A 16,652-nucleotide genomic window follows, 5' to 3' on the forward strand; every position below is an offset into this window, starting at 1 on the left:
CACGGCTCAATGGAAAACATGAAGCATCATGTGCAGTTAACTCCCCCCACCCTTTTGTTCAAGCTTATTCATTTATTTGAAAGGGAGAGAGAAAGTCTTCTATCTTCTGGTTCACTCCCCAAATGACCACGACAGCTGGGGGCTGAGCCTAGACGAAGCCAGGAGTCTAGAATTCCATCCAGGTCTCCCACGTGGGTGCAGGGACCCAAGGCTTTGGGCCGTCCTCTGCTCCTTGGCCAGGCCGTAAACAGGGAGCTGGATGGGAAGATGAACAGCCAGGACTCGAACTGGTCCTCCCATACGAGGCAGGGCATCCCAAGCAGCGGCTTAACTGGCTGTGCTACAGCACCTGCCCCTAAGTCAAATGTTTACCTCAGATTAACAAGCACTGTGCGAGCACCTGCTGCATGCAGAGGGCAGAGTTACAGGAGAGACGGAGCAGAGCCCCCACCAGAGGCGTCCCCAATGGGGCTGGGGGCAGTCACAGGTCACAGACTCAAGATGGCTGTGCTTCCTTTAGGAGGGCACCTGCCAGAAAGGGGGGCGCTGCTTTCGCACAGGCTGGTGGCTGGGGCAGCACCGTGTGTGGGGATGAGTGTATGCATGGGTGTGAGTGTGTGCACGTGTGGGGAGAGTGTAAGTGTGTGGGGGTCTGGCTGGGGCCCTTGTGGTAGTCAGGGCAGGTGGCAACTACAAAACTGGCATGACATGCAGACCCCCTCTGCAGCGAGCTGGAATGCTGGCTGGAGAGAGCCCTGGGAGGCAGGAAGTGGGCATTCCTCGAGAAAGAATGCCAGGCCAACCAGCAATTCATTCATTCGGCCAACGCAGCTGGGCCCTGCACAGCACCCCGGGCCCTGCTGGCAGCTTCTGCCTCAACGGAGGTAAACGGGCACGAGTTGAGGCCTGTTTCTTCCACACAGGACCGAATACCAAAGGCTGAGTGGGGACGAGGCAGGGCGGGGAAGGGCGGGCGGCGGGGGCGGCCGTGGCATGTGGGGTGGGCAGGGCAAACCTAGCAGGACAGGGCAGGCTGCCCTGGATCCAAAACTAAAAGGTGAGGGGGTGGGCAGAAGTCGGATCTGGAAGAGGGGGCCAGACAGGGCCCTGCCAGGGTGAGACCCCCTGGGCCCTGGTGGGCCATCACGAGGGGCTCTGCTGTTGTTCTGAATGAAATCAGAGAAGTTATTTGACCAAGGTGATAAGGAGCCCACCCTCGCACACCTAGCTGGCTTAGGGTGCAGAGCCTGTAGGATGGGCAGGAAGCCAGGATAAGGGAGGTGGGGGCTAGGCAGAGACGGAGTCAGGACCTGACAGTACCCGTGGCCTGTCCGGTGTGGGGCCGCGGGGGGAGGAGCAGAGGAGGCAGGGCAGGTGCTGAGGCCAAGGCTGGGTCAGGGGAGATGCCTGAAGACAAAGCTCAGAAGGCAGCTGCATACAGGAGCCCAAAGTCCAGATCCGGGCTGGGGACACCCATCTGGCTGGCATCGGCTCTCGGGTGGTTATTAACCCAAGGGACCATGAGACCAGGGTGAAGTCACCCTGGCAATGGGTGTAGACAGAGGAGCCCAAGGACAGAGGCACATCTAGGGACAGGGGAGATGAGGCAAGGCCAGACAGCAGCCTGGGCAGGAGGGGCGGGTCCTCAGCAAGCCTGTATCCTTCCTCCTGGTCCCTGGCGGCCCCTCTCCAGGGTGCCCAGGGTAGGTGTCTGCTGCGGGGCAGGGTGCGGCGTCCTGGACACAGCTGGTTTGCTCAGGGGATCCACCTGAAGGTGCTGGGATGACAGAAGGGGCCCCAGCCCTGTCCACGCCTCTGTACCCGGGTCGTCAGAGGCTCCCGAATCCAAAGCCTCAGTAAGAAGATCTCGGCAAGTCAAGAGAGAGAGAACGCACTTGACTCAACAGTTTGCTAACATATTTATAACCTCCTGATATTTACACTTCGGGTACACAGGCTTCCATCTGGCCTCTTGTCCCCGGCTCTGCAAATGCTAGGGCTGGGCTGAGAGCGCAGCACGTGGGAGTTGAGGGAAGTGAGGGCTGTGGTCTGTGGGGGTGCGATGTTGGCTTTGTTGGCCATTCTCTCCCGGGGTGCCACCCTGGCCAGGGGAGATGGCAGAGGTGGGGGAACTATAGGAGAGGTGGGCCCAAGGTGGTGGCCTGAGAGCCAGCCCCACACTGGAACAGGCAGTGAACACTGGTAGAGACCAATGCGAGATGGGAAAATGATGGTCGCATCGAACCTCAGGAACACAGCTGAACACTCCGTCTACCCATAACCCAGCAGGCCCTGACCCAGGGGGACCCGAGGCTGCAGAGAGAATGAAGGAGAAAGAGAGAGAGAACCAGGTGGAGGGTGAGGACCTGCCCTCAAGGCAGCTGGAAGACCAAGGTGGGCCACTGAGGGCTGGCATGGCCCGTGTGCGTGCTGGGGCCACGCTGGAGTCCTCAGCGAAGCCTCAACCTCCATCCACGGCTGCCTGATGGAGGAGAGCGGGTGTCCGGGAGAGCTCAGGCCATGGGGTGCTGTGAGAGCCGCCTTAATCCCTGCCTGGGGCACAGAATGAACTCAGATGCCTAGCTAACATGGCACCAGGCCCTTGAACCTCTCAGCTGTGAGCCACGTTGCCTGGGAATGACTGGTAAGGCGACCCCTGGCTTTGGGTTGGGGTGCCCTGCCCCCACTTCTGGGAGACCACGAAAGAGTTCACCCCAGGATGGGATCCACTCCAGATTCTTTGATCCTTCTGTTCCAATCAGCAGAAAACCCAGCCCTGGTGGCTTTACAAATGGAAATTTCCATGGTGCACAGCAACCAGAAAGCCCAGGGGTTGATCCAGCCACGCACGTGGATGCCAGGCCCCAGTTCCTCTGCCCCCAACTGTCTACTCCAGGCTCAGGAGCTCCACGCCTGCGCCTGGCCCAACCAGGCTCACCCAATCAGGGTTACCAATCGACCTGAGTCTCTTCACACCCAGGGAGCAGAGAGAAAAGTCTATCTGATAGGGAGCTCAAATAGAAATCTTTGCTCTGATTGGCCTGGCATGGGTCATGTGTCCATCCCTGAACCAATCAATGGCCATGGAATTGGTTATAGTCACTGGCTTGAACCAATTAGGGTCCTGTTTAGTGCTGGGACAGTGCCTCCCTACCCATCAGCTGAGAGGGGTCCTGTTAGGCAAGAGCAAAGGGAATGGTGCTGGGAAGGTGCCCCCCCCCCCCCAAGATCTTCTGCTACAGGATGAACTAGGACACAAGGCATGTCCCTGGCTCCTCCCCATAGAACTTTCTGGAGACTCTAAGTTCTGCCAGACAGGAAGTGGTTGAGCACCGGAAAGGGACAGTCTCCTATCTGGGTTATTTCCAGCCACCAGCACCAGCTGCTCTGGGCCGTCTAGGAGTCCCAGGATGGGGTGACCACAGCACGATATAACCCCAGCAAATATGCAGAGGCCGATTACCTGGGGGATGTGGGACTGGAGGGGAGCAGGCATGGGACTGTCCTCCACCAGCAAGGAGGGCACCAGCCATCAGCTCGAAGGGAGAGCAAAGGAGCTCTGTGGAGCTACACTTCCTACGTCCTCCTTGCTCAGAGGAAGGGGTGACCCCAAAAGGTCATCCAGGCGTCCCCCGAAGTCTCCTCTGGTGCCTGCTTCACTGAAGCACAGCCAAAGTCAAGCCCATTTCCCACAAAGGGAACCACACAAATGAAATGCCCCTCCTTGATCCCACAGGCAGAGAAGGAACCATGGGCTCCAACCTGCCCAGGTTCAAGTCCCATTCAGTCAGCCTGGCTGAGTCGGGGGTCCTCATTTGCATAAGGAAGAAATGCCTATTGGTGGCCAGAAGGTGGGGAAGAGTGACCAGTGTCTCCCGTCGGCCACCTGGTCCCCACTCTGTCACAGAAAGCAAGGTTCCCCCTCTGCTGTGGGGTAGGACCCTGGGGAGACTTGCAGGTAGGCACCAAGAAACAGCAGGGCCCCGGGCAGGGCAAGCTGCAGTGAGAAATGAACAGGAAGTGCCAGTGTGGGGCCGTTGATTTCGGGGAGGGACTCAGCAGCCCTGCATGGCCCAGGGAGCTGGCCTGAGGTCCCGGGGCGTGGGAGCTGCAGACAGGGGGGTCATTGTCCAGCCTGGCAGAGTACAGATCCTGCAGCTGCCAGCCCATCTGGGCACAGGGTCTTCTTGGGATTGTCCTGCTGCGTGTATGTGTGTGTGTTGGGAGGGGGGGACGTTTGTCCCTTGTTGCCATGGGAGACTGAGAGTGCACACTGGCCGCTCTCTCCTGTGTCCTGACTGTGACCCCAGAGCATCTCCAAGCAGCAGGCCCGGGTGGGGCCTGGGAGGACAAAGCAGCCTTTGGCTCCTGGCAGCAGGGGATGGGGGTCAAGTGTGCGTCAGTACACAGTCGGCTGGTCGGGGGTGCTGGCAGCCCGCCTGTGGCCCCTCACTGAGGCACCAAACTTGTGTCCTGATGCTATGGAGCAGATGTTTCTTGTCAATCAAGCTGCTGAAGGAGCTCGGCCCTCGGCTCCTGCTGTGTGCCCTGGCGCCTCTCCTTCCAGCTGCCCAGTGGACCCGCCCATCCTAGGCTCCCTGCTCCCTCCGCGGCCAGAGGGAGATTACAGCCTCTGGTGTAGCCGGCTCCTCCAATGGTGCAGATTCCTTCCCCAGCCTTGGATCAGAGATTCATTTTATTTATTTGAAAAGAGAGAGGAGAGCCCACTTGCTAGTTCACTCCCCAGATGGCCACAATGGGCAGGGCTGGGTCAGGCCAAAGTCAGAAACCCAAGCTGCCACTTCATTTCCCTCATGGGTGACAGGGACCCAGGCTCTTGGACCATCAGCACTCCGATACAAGATGTGTGTGTGTGTGTGTGTGTGTGTGTCCCAAGCAGCAGCTGAACCCTGTGCCGCAAGGCCTGCCCCTACAACTATTTTTGAGAGGATGGGTGTTGTGGCATAGCCAGTTAAGCCACCAGCTGCAACACTGGCTTCCTATGTGAGTGCCAGTTAGAGTTCCGGCTGCTTCACTTCCGATCCAACTCCCAGTTAGTGAGCATGCACTATGTAGAATGGCTGTTCTTCAGTAATTCCCTGGGGGCAGCGGGGAGGGCCCGGGTACCCCCAGGGGAGTGTGTTCCAAGACCCCAGTAGGTTCCTGAAACCCTGGGTAGCACCCATGTTCCCACACCTGCCATAAATGGTAGGGACCCATAAATTCATAAATGATAAATGTATAAAGTAGGCACAGTTGAGAGATGAACATTAGGTCTAATAAGACAGAACAATTCTATCATGTACTATGATTTGCCACTTGTTAAGTAGTGTAAGGGCTCCTGGACAAACGTGTTGACACTGCAGGTGGCTCTCAGTGACTGACCACGGCCAAGGCAGCGTAGAGGGGCATTCGGTGCAGCGATTAAGGCACTCCTTGGGAAGCTGCTCACCCACCCACCCTTGAGTCCCTGGGTTCACCTCCTGCCTCCTCCACTTTCCATCCTGCTTCCAGCTCCTGCGCACCCCGGGAGACAGCAGGTGGCTCAAGTTCATGGGTCCCTATTGCCCATAGGGAAGATTCAGGTGAAGTTTTGGGCTCCTGGCTTCAGCCCAGCCCACCCCTGACTATGGTAAGCATTTTGGTGAGTGAACCAATGGGTAGAAAATCTGTCTCTCTTTCAAAAAGTAAAACAAATTTTAATTTTTAAAAATTTAATAATGCAGGGCCTGGCGTGGTAGCATAGTAGCTAATGTTCTTGTCTTATACACACCACCAGTTCACATCCCAGAGGCCCCACTTCCCATCCAGCTCCCTACTTGTCGCTTGGGAAAGCAGTCAAGGAGGGCCCAACATCTTGGGACTCCAAGGAGGCTCCCGGCTCTTAGCTTCGGATCAGCTCAGCTCCAGCCATTATGGTTACTTATGGAGTGAATCAACAGACAAAATACCTTCCTCTCTGTCCCTCCTCCTCTCTGTGTATCTGACTATCCAATAAAAATAAAATAAATATTTAAAAATTAATAATGGGGGCCCGGCGCAATAGCTCAACTTGTTAATCCTCCACCTCTAAGTACCAGGATCCCATATAGGCACTGGTTTATGTCCTGGCTGCTCCACTTCCCATCCTATTTGTGGCTTGGGAAAGCAACAGAGGATGGCCAAAGGTCTTGGGACCCTGCTCCCGCATGGGAGACCCGAAAGAGGCTCTTGGCTTCAGATCGGCTCAGCTCTGCCTCCTGCGGCCACTTGGGGAGTGAATCAGTAAATGGGAGATCTTTCTGTCTTTCCTTCTCTATGTAAATCTGTCTTTCCAATAAAAATAAGTAAGTATTGTGTTAAAAAAAAAAAAAAAGCTTTTGAAAGGTAGAGTCACAGAGAGAGAAGAAGCAAAAGATAAAATCTTCATCCACTGGTTCACACCCCAAATGGCTGATGCATCAGCCAGGACTAGGTCAGGCCAAAGCCTGGAACCTGAAGCTTCTTCCAGGTCTCCATGTGAGTGCAGAGGCCCAAGGACTCAAACCATCTTCTGTTGCGTTCCCAGGCACATTAGCAGGGAATTGTCGGTGCAAATGGGATGCCAGTGTCACAGATACACCACCATGTTAGTCCCTAAAATAAACACTTCAAGAAACACCATAGGTAAACCAGAAATAGAATTATAAGGAATATTCAAGTAGTAGACATAAGATAGGGAAAAAAATCAGTAAAGAAAATAGTGAACAAAGAAGAAACAAAACAAAACACGGTTCAGCCTCAACATGTTAAATTACACTAAGTGGGGCGTACATCCTGCTCAACTATGTAAACATCATCCAAAATAAATCTGTTCTAAAAAAGAAGTAACATCACACTAAATGTTAATGGTCTAAACACACTCACCAGAGACGAAAGTAAGCCGAGCGGATTAGACAGCACGTCCCAGCTGCAAGCCGCCTACAGGAAACCCGCCTCAATTGCCAACACACACAGGCAGGTTAAAATTAATGAATGGAAAAGGTGTATTGGACAAACATAACTGCAAAAGCAAAAATGACCATATGAACAGTAGATAAAGTCAACGAGACCTTATACAATGCTAAAGGGCCAAATCCCCAAGGAGACCCGGGAGCCCCGGTGCAGCCCAGCTGCTGCAGCCATCTGTGGGCTGATCCAAAGAAAGAAGTTCTCTGTTTCTTTCCCTTCTTTCTCTGTAACTCTGTCTTTCAAATATTTTTTAAAAGATTTATTTATATTTATTGGAAAGCTAGATTTACACAAAAACAGAGATAGAAAGCTCTTCCATCTGCTGATTCACTCCCCAAGTGGCAGCAACAAAGCTGAGCTGATCTGAAGCCAGGAGCTTCTTCTGGGTCTCCCATGAAGGTGCAGGGTCTCAAGGTGTTAGACCATCCTGTGCTGCTTTCCCAGGCCACAAGCAGAGAGTTGGATGGGAAGTGGAGCCACCAGGATTAGAACTGATGCCCATATGGGATTCTGGATCATGCGAGACTAGGACTTTAGCTAGTAGGCTACCGCACCAGGCCCATTTTCACAAACTTTTAAAGGTGCCCTCATCAACATCATATTGAGAGCAAAAAACACTAATGAAAAGAAATCAAAGATAAACAGACCATATTCATTCCTTGGAAGACACGACACGGTAAAGATGGCAGTTCTTCCCTCCATACGGATTTAACCTTCACCCTACACAGATCACAGTAAAAATTTTTCCCGCTAGGTAGTCACAAGATCATTCCAGAATTTACCTGGGAGAGCAAAGGCCTGTGCCTGGGCTCATTGGCACAGGCCTTGGAAAGGAACCAATGGGAGGAGGAGGAATGGGTCACTTGGTCTACCCCTCCCCAAGGACAAGGTGCAGCACTGTGCTACACCGGCAGCCAGGGCAGTGGCAGCAGGGGATGAGAACCCAGACACTGAAGACAGAAATAGGACTGGCTGCTGCTTTTTTATTTTTTCTCTTTTGCCAGAGTACAAAAGCCACTCAACAGAGGAAGAGCAGACTTTTCAACAAATGGTGTCGGAACAATTGGACATCCACAGGCGGAGAAACCCGAACTGAGCTTCACGTGTTATGCCCGAGTAAACTCCAAAAACGCATCGTGACCTTACACACCAACTCCGTCACACTCAGGAGAAAAGCTTCAGTATCCGGGCCCGCAGCACGGCTGCAGTGTGCAGTACTAAAAGCCACGGTCTGGGGAAGGAGGGATGGACAGACCACGCTTCGTTGTGATAGCTAGGGGCCCTGCAGGACCAAGGACACAGCGAGACCAACAGCTGCAGACCACCACGCCTCGGAAGAGTGTTCCACACCCAAACTTCACACCGGAGCAGCTCCACCCAGGAGACAGGCAAGAAACACGAAAACGGTAGTTTATCAGAGAGTTGATACAGATGGCAGATAAGCATGGGAAAATGTGCATGGCGGCACTCACTATTAGCAAAATGCAAATGAGCACGCGGAGCCAACTGGGATCTCTGGGGACGGGATGCCACCCCACGTCGGCGAGGAGACAAGCTGCAGTGGCTGTCGGGGACGTGAAACGGTACAGCCACTCTGGGAGACACGCTGGTGGCTTCTTTCAAGATTATTCATGCAAGAAACGAACGGCAGCCGGCACCCGACTCCCAGGCGTGGCTCCCGGAGACGTGAAAACTTCTGTTCACACCAGGACCTGTGGAGGGTGTTTACAGCAGCTTCATTCGGCACAGCCCAGGCCTGGAAACTAGGTGAGGTGGGCAGCTAGTTCAGGGTCATGAGCTTGGAAGCCACGCCCCCCCACCACCTAGGTGTTCCCTCCTGCCCACATGTGGTGCTCACCTGTCATCACCTGGACCCCCAGAGGGGTGATACTGCATTGTGTAACCGCGCCCCTCACAAGCCCCTATAAAGGCTCATGATAAGGAGGGGCTCGCTCTCTTGGTCGTGTGTTTCTGTGGCTCTGGCACTCCGACTCTTGGCCTCCCCATTACCTGTTTGCTCTCTGGCTTCCCACGGACAGACTCCGAGGACAGGTGTCACCTGAGCATGGCCGCTGTATGTCTGTACTCCTCACCCTCTGCTTCCTGCTCGGACAGGACAGCGAAGATAGCAATGCTAAGATGCTTTTTATTTCTAATGTGTGTGCTGTCGGGAGTTCCAGGAGAGGTGAGGCCTAGCAGTAGTGAAATGTGGGGAGAGAAACCAGGCAAAGGCGAATGTCTGCAGCTCTGTGAGTGTGCCCAGGTTGTTCACTGCGGGTCTCTTAGGATAACACGTGTTTTTGCAGAAGCTGGGACATAGTTCTTCAGCTTTGCAGATGGACTTCAGGGTAATGACCATTTGTTCCTCTTGGGGTTTCATTGACTGGATTGCTGTATGGACTTATGATCTGCTATTTCCAGTGCCCTGTTATCACCAAGCTGGGTTAATAAACCTTAGATTTGTCTGGTGTGATCTTGCTTGCACCCCGCAGCAGACATCACCCAGGTGTCCTAAAACATGCAAATAAACAGCATGTGAGGAAAACTACTCAGCAAGAAAAAGGAGGGAGACATGGATGGACACAGTGGATGCCTCGCCAGGGTTGCAGGATCCTCAAGGTCATGGCCGTGGGATTCCACTGATGCAACACGTTTTACTATTTGAAAGGTGGAGTAACAGTGAGAAAACGGTGGAAGAGAGAGACAGATGGAAAGACCTCCATCCATTTACTCCCTAAGGGAGAAGCCAGGAACCAGGCAGTCCATCCGGGTCTCCCGCACAGATGTTCTGTCCCAGGCACCTGAGCCCCCTTCCTCTGCCTTCCAAGTGTATTAGCAGGAAGCTAGATAGGAAGCGGAAGGACCAAGCCTCAGGCTGGTACTCCAGCGTGAGAGGTCTGCATCCCCAGCTGCGACTCCACCTGCTGTGTCCTGCCCTCAAGTCCTTCGCAAACATGCCCTGCAGGGTGTGGGCACGCCCCACAGGCTGTTAGCACTGGTGACTCGGACCCCTCCTTCGTGTGAGCGGACCCCTCCCTGGGCTCCGTGACCTCAAGTCTCCTTTGTGTCACAGCCAGAGTCAGAACTTCCTTGCTCTAGAAAGCTAAAAATATCCCATTGATGTCCACAACATGGCCTGCTTCTCTGGTCATCAGGCCATGATGGCATCTCGGCTGCCCTGAGTGGCATGGCCGTGAACATGGGGTCACACCAACACTTGGATTTTACAGTCAGAATTGAGGTAAGAAAAGCAGAGTAACAACAAACAGACTCTGAGCTGGAGTTACCTCCTTTTTCCTCTCCCCTCAGCTCCGCTCCATGAAAGCTGGGATGAAGTGGCAGGGGACCATGCTGCCTGCCCGCGGTAGCCTGGTGCTGGAGTGAACAGAGAGATGGGCACTGGGGGCAGACGTGGCAGTAGCAGCTGCTGCTCCCGAGGCTGGACATGGGGGACATGCAGATACCAAGAAGCCCAAGCTGGGGGGCTCCACCCCATATCAGGCAGGCCTGGAGCCACCTGACGTTTCCAGGAGCCAGCCATAGTGGCAGTCAGCACTCAGCAGCCAGGGTTCATGCAAGGCTGGCCGCTTGGGGGTGTCAAGGAGAAGCCAGGAACCCCAGGCCTCCTTCTCGTGGCAGCCCCCTTGTGTGCCCAGCTTGGGAAGGACTTAAAACTGGTTGCATCCCTGAGCCCCAACCATGGAAGGGTTTGGAAACTGCAGCCCGCACACATGTGCCAATGGGCATGGACCTCACAAACATGTCCTAGGGACTGGGCCCGCAGAGTCTGGTCTTATGACACATGCTGTTTCCCTCTCTCTGCCTCAGTTGTGCCCCATTCCCCGGGGGGGGCAGTGAGGCACAGCTTGGCCCTGCAGGCAAGGCCCCTGATTCTTGGTGAAGGAGGAGATTGGGGCCATTACACAGCAGGCCACAGACGGAGCCTGGCTCTTCTAGGTTGGAGGTGGAGACCATCCCACACCAGGAGGCAGTGACAGCCAGTGCCCACCATCCTGGCATCACACTACACCCTCACAGCCACGGTCCTGGTCCGTCTTTAACACTAGCACATAGTAGGTGAGAGCCCACTAAGTGCCGGCACCGGGCACTTTGCTGGTGGGGAGGACCCTTCACACTTCCCCCTGCCAGATGTCAGCTCCTTCAGGATGAGACCTACACCCCTCCCTGCCAGCCGCAGTAGGTCTTCAGGAAGCCAGGGGAGGACATGAGTTCCACAGGTCCCCAACCCTGCTGGCTGTAGAACAAGCTGGTTTTCTCGGGTGCTCCAGCTTCCTTCATAGCTCCCAGGCTGGGCTCGGGGGCCGGCAGGTGCACACAGGGCAATCCTGTCACTGCTCCAGCCCAAGGCCTGCCCAGAAAGCTCCCAACCCACCCTGGACGTCAAATGCCTTCCTTTCTTGTCTCTCCAAGTGCAGTATGGGAGTCTGCTCTGGGGCCCGGAGATCTGCCCATCAAACCTGCATTGTGGGAGTGAGCCTTTGGCTCCACACACTAGGGTGTGCCCAGAATGGAGTAACTGGGTTCAGTTCCAGCCTCAGGCCCTTGCAGCAGCTTCCTGCTAACACAAACCCAAGGAGGCAGCTGCAAGGGCTCAGCAGTCAGCGTCTTGACACCCACATGGGAGACCTGAACTGAGGGTCCAGACACTGACCCAGCCCTGACTTGGCAGGCCTTTAGAGAGTAAGCCAACAGATAGGCCCCTGCTCTGTCTCTCTCTACTTCTCAAACAAATTAAGGAAAAAAAAAATGACAGCTGTCATTAAAGACTACATCCTAATAAGATCCCAAATGACTTATTTGTAACTGAATGTTCTAGAAATGTTCTTCCACAGAATCCAAGAACCCTTCTAGTCAGCCTGGTTACATTTGTTCCATTCATGAGCGAGTGCATCAACCTCCCCCTCAACACTGGGGACAAGCCCTTCACACCCAAGGTAGCCGTTGGACGCCCATTCAAGCAGGGTCATCCTGCACAGCTGCTCAGAACACACTGGGAACCAGGCCCTGTGCACCTGCTCACACCTGCTCATGGTGGGCTTCCTGTCCTGCCTGTGGACAGGCGACGGACGGCCCCCCCATGGAGGTTTAGAGACCTCATCTATGGGGCCCAGTACAGTAGCCTAGCAGCTAAAATCCTCCCCTTACACGTGCCAGAATCCCATATGGGTGCCTGTCCTAATCCCGGCAGCCCCACTTCCCATCCAGCTCCTTGCTTGTGGCCTGGGAAAGCAGTCGAGGACAGCCAAAAGCCTTGGGACCCTGCACCTGTGTGGGAGACCAGGAGGAAACTCCCGGCTCCTGGCTTTGGATCGGCTCAGCTCTGACTGCTGCAGCCACTTGGAGAGTGAATCATTGGATGGAAGATCTTCCTCTCTGTTTCTCCTCTCCGTATGTCTGACTTCCCAACACAAAAATAACTAAAATAGACCTCATTTATGTCTCTTGTCCTGCCCAGCTCAGTGGCCAATCCCTCCCACAGATGCACAGACATACACACACACACACACACGCACACACACACACACACCTGTCACGTGTTAGTGCACCCTTGCCTGAGCAGCCACCTGAAGCTGCCCTACGGCCCCATGTAAACTCCACATTCAGAGGGGCTGGGAAGCGACTCTGGACCCCGATATACTAGGGCCGGGACTGGATCTGGGGTGCCTGTGCCAGGCTGGGAAACAGACAAGTTGTAACCCGCTGCCAAAGTCAGTGCAGCCAGCTCCAGGCCACACCAGGCCTGGGATGCAGTGGGGGGACAGTGATAACCCCTCACCATTCACCCCAGGATGACACACCTTCGGGACACTCACCACCCATAGCCTGCAAAGCTTCCTGGGTGAGGCTTTTTATGATTTATTTACTTTGAGCGTGACAATCCAGTGGCTAAATCCTTGACTTGCATGCACTAGGATCCCTTACGGGTGCTAGTTCGTGTTCTGGCTGCTCCATTTCCTATCCCGCTCCCTCCGCTGCCAGGGAAAGCAGTCAGGGACGGCCCAGTGCTTTGAGACTCTGCGCCCATGCGAGAGACCCAGAAGAAGCTCCTGGCTTCAGATCGACTCTGCTCCAGCTGTCGCAGCCACTTGGGGAGTGAAAAAGTGGATGGAAGATCTTTCTGTATCTCCTCTTCTCTGTAAATTTGCCTTTCCAATAAAACAAATCTTAAAAAAAAACCTTAATATTAAATATTTATATTACTTCAAAGCTAGAGTTGGAGAAAAGAGAAGTCTTCTATCTGCTGGTTCACTTCCCAAATCGTCACAAATACCAGAATTGTGCTCGGTCTCAAGATGGGAGCCGGAAGCGTCTTCCAGAACTCCCATATGCATATAGGGGTCCAAGGCCTTGAGCATCTTCTGCTGCTTTCCCAGGCACATTAGCAGAGAACTGGCTGGCAAGTAGATCAGCCAGGACACACAAACTAGTGCCCATATGGGATGCCGGCACCACAGGTGGATTAGCTCGCTATACCACTACACTGACACCCCATCCCTATGGGGCCTTTCTGATCACAGCCAATAATCACCAACACAGCTGGGCCCAGCCCCACCCTGGGTGTAGGTGCAAGTCCCCACTCACCCAGGCCTCATTCGACTCTTCCCACACCCCCATAGGGACAGGGAGAGCCAGCAGTGCTTACAGGGCAGGACTTGAGTCATGGGGGCGCTGGGGCTGCAGAAACTGTTTCCAGGAGGCCTTGGAGCAGTGTGTATAGGGGGGCGTCTGCTATGTGTACCCCATCCCCCACACCCAGCTTGCAGACTGCAGTGTGACAGGGCTAGGGAGAGTGGCAGGCGGGCTGGGAGAGCTCAGCCATGGGTTGGGACAACCATGAGCTCCTGCCTCAATTTCCCCATTGGGTCATTCCTTGCTCTCATGGACTGTTCTGGAACTCAGGACTCAGAAAAAGGGTGCCCCAAGGTTCTCCCAGGCTAGGCTGCTGGGGGGACACAAATGGGCACCTGTTCCCTTGCCCTGTCCTCCACTCCAAGCCCCTCCATGTGGTGTCTGTTGGACCCTGAAACCCATTTTCCTCACCTACCCCAAGGGCCCTGGTGAGCTGTGAGCTGGGAGGAAGGGGTGGGGTGTGGAGGCAGGCAGTGTGTGTATGGGGGGTCATCTCTGGGTCTGGAAGCTTCCCAGGCCCCTGACAGGTGGCCCCGGGGGTCCCTGACGCCGCAGACTCTCCTCCTGGATTAGTGGACGCGTTCCTACATCCGTCACGGGGAGGCAGCCTGCTCCTGCTGTCAGCCACCCAGGAAGCCCAGGCCCGGGCCAGCTGCTCCCCGACCTGCTTCCCACGGTCTTGGGAGGGCTTGGGGTGCCCCACCCCAGAGTCCGGGGCAGACTTCTCCCACGCTTCGGTAAGTGCCTAGTCACAGCTGGGCAGGCCTGCCTCTGAGCTCCCACATGCCGCATGACACCCGCACACACATGAAGTTGCAAGGGACACTCAGCCACGCCCCGAGGCCGCCGCGCACGCACGGGCACACCCACACAAAGACGCACACACGCAGGCGCAGCTGCACTGACTCCCGAAGAAGCCAGTGTCAGGACACAGTGTTGTCTGGGGCAGGCTAGTCTGTGCACTGATGGAGCCCAGCTGATCCTCTGCATGCTGTGCTGGTTCCTCCGTTCCACTCCCTGGGGCAGGTGTGCTCAGACAGGCTCTTGGTGCTGTGCACAGAGAGACACACAGTGGAAGCTCAGTGAACCAGTGATAACACACCAGGTCCTCAAGCAGCTGGCAGTTCACGGGGAGAGATGGAGGTGTGGCTAGGAGCAGCCTCTGTCTGACCCCTCACTCTCATTCTCCACCCTATTTCTGCCCACCCCCACCCTGTGATGTGGCCCTGCCTCCCGCTTCTAGCTACGTTCACTTGCCCTCAGCACAATCCACCTGCAGAGCCCTGCTTTGCGACAGCAGCTGGCGAACATCACCTGTGACTTGGGGAGCACCCAGGGATGGCATCTCGGGATAGGTGTGCAGAGATGGCCATGATGAGAGTCCCGTGGCCCCTGCCACCATCACAACCTCCCTGCCCTTCTCTTCAAGGCTTTGCTCCGTCCCGCACCCTAGCCATGCAGAACACAGCGTGTCCATCCCTGCCCCACCCAGAAGGCACCTTCTTCTCCAGGCCTTTGCACCTGCTTTCTCGCCCCTCCTCCTGGTCCTCTCAAGGACTTCACCCCCACACACCTGGTGTCCTTTCTGTGGCAAAGCCAGAGATTGGGCCTGGCATAATGGTCCTGTGGCTAATTTGCTGCCTTTCATGTGCCAGGATCCCATATGGGTGTCGGTTCGTATCCCAGCTGCTCCATTTTCCATCCAGCTCCCTGCTTGTGCCCTGGGAAAGCAGTCGAGGACAGCCAAAAGCCTTGGGACCCTGCACCTGTGTGGGAGACCCAGAGGAAGTTCCTGGCTCCTGGCTTCGGATCAGTGCAGCACTGGTCGTTGTGGTCACTTAGGGAGTGAATCATTGGACGAAAGATCTTCCTCTCTGTCTCTCCCTCTCTCTGTATATCTGACTTTGCAATAAAAATAAAAAGGAAATCTTAAAAAAAAAAAACACCAACCAACCACAACCAATCAAAAAACAAAGCCAGCTTGTCATGGTCCACCTTGTCCCTGGAGATGAGAGACTTGCCTCCCGGAGCCTGAGCCCAGGATACCATCCCCAGACTGTGTGTGCCAAGTGTCCAAGGGACCCCATAGCCCCAAGCTGTTATCATGTCCAAGATCAAGGCAGCCAAGCCAGCAGGCAGTACCACCTCGGGCAGCGGGAGAGGAGGAGTGGATGGCAAATGCATGGGGCTAGAGGGGGTAGCAACTGAATGCCAAGTGCACACCTAGGGGGTCTCAGTGTTGGCCCTCATGTCCTTCACCTTGAAGCCATGTGTGGGATGTGCATGGGTGAAGGTAGGGAGGCTGGGACACCCCGTGTGTCCTCCCTGCTGGGGCACCAGGTGCCTCAGAGGTGTGCTACCACTGTGCCTCCCCTCCAGCTCCCACTAACGCTCCTTGGATGGAAACAATCAACAGCTCAAGGCCTTGGGTCCCTGCACCTGCGTGGGAGACCAGAAAGGAGCTCCCTGCTCCTGGCTTCGGATCAGCTCAGCTCTGGCTTTTGTGGCCTACTTGGGGAGTGAATCAGTGGATGGAAGAACTCTCTGTTTCTTGCTCTCTTTAACTCCTTCAAATAAATTTTAAAAAGTATTAAAAAAAAAAAACTTCTGCCTCTATGTCCCCTGTCTCTCAATCTTCCAACTAAATAATTAAATCTTTTAAAAAGTAGGGGAGGGCCTGGCAGCGTGGCCTAGCAGCTAAAGTCCTTGCCTTGAATACGCCGGGAATCCCATATGGGCGCCGGTTCTAATCCCAGCAGCCCCGCTTCCCATCCAGCTCCCTGCTTGTGGCCTGGGAAAGCAGCAGAGGACGGCCCAAAGCCTGGGGACCCTGCACCCGTGTGGGAGACCTGGAGGAAATTTCTGGATCCTGGCTCCGGGTCGGCATAGCATCGGCCGTTGCGCTCACTTGGGGAGTGAATCATCGGACGGAAGATCTTCCTCTGTCTCTCCTCCTCTCTGTATATCTGACTTTGCAACAAATAAATAAATCTTTAAAAAAAAAAAGTAGGGGAGGAAGGCTAATGGGTAGG

The sequence above is a fragment of the Ochotona curzoniae genome, unplaced genomic scaffold (genome assembly GCF_017591425.1).
Source record: "Ochotona curzoniae isolate NIBS_2020 unplaced genomic scaffold, NIBS_Ocur_1.0 contig_1014, whole genome shotgun sequence".
NCBI classification, from domain to species: Eukaryota; Metazoa; Chordata; class Mammalia; order Lagomorpha; family Ochotonidae; genus Ochotona; species Ochotona curzoniae.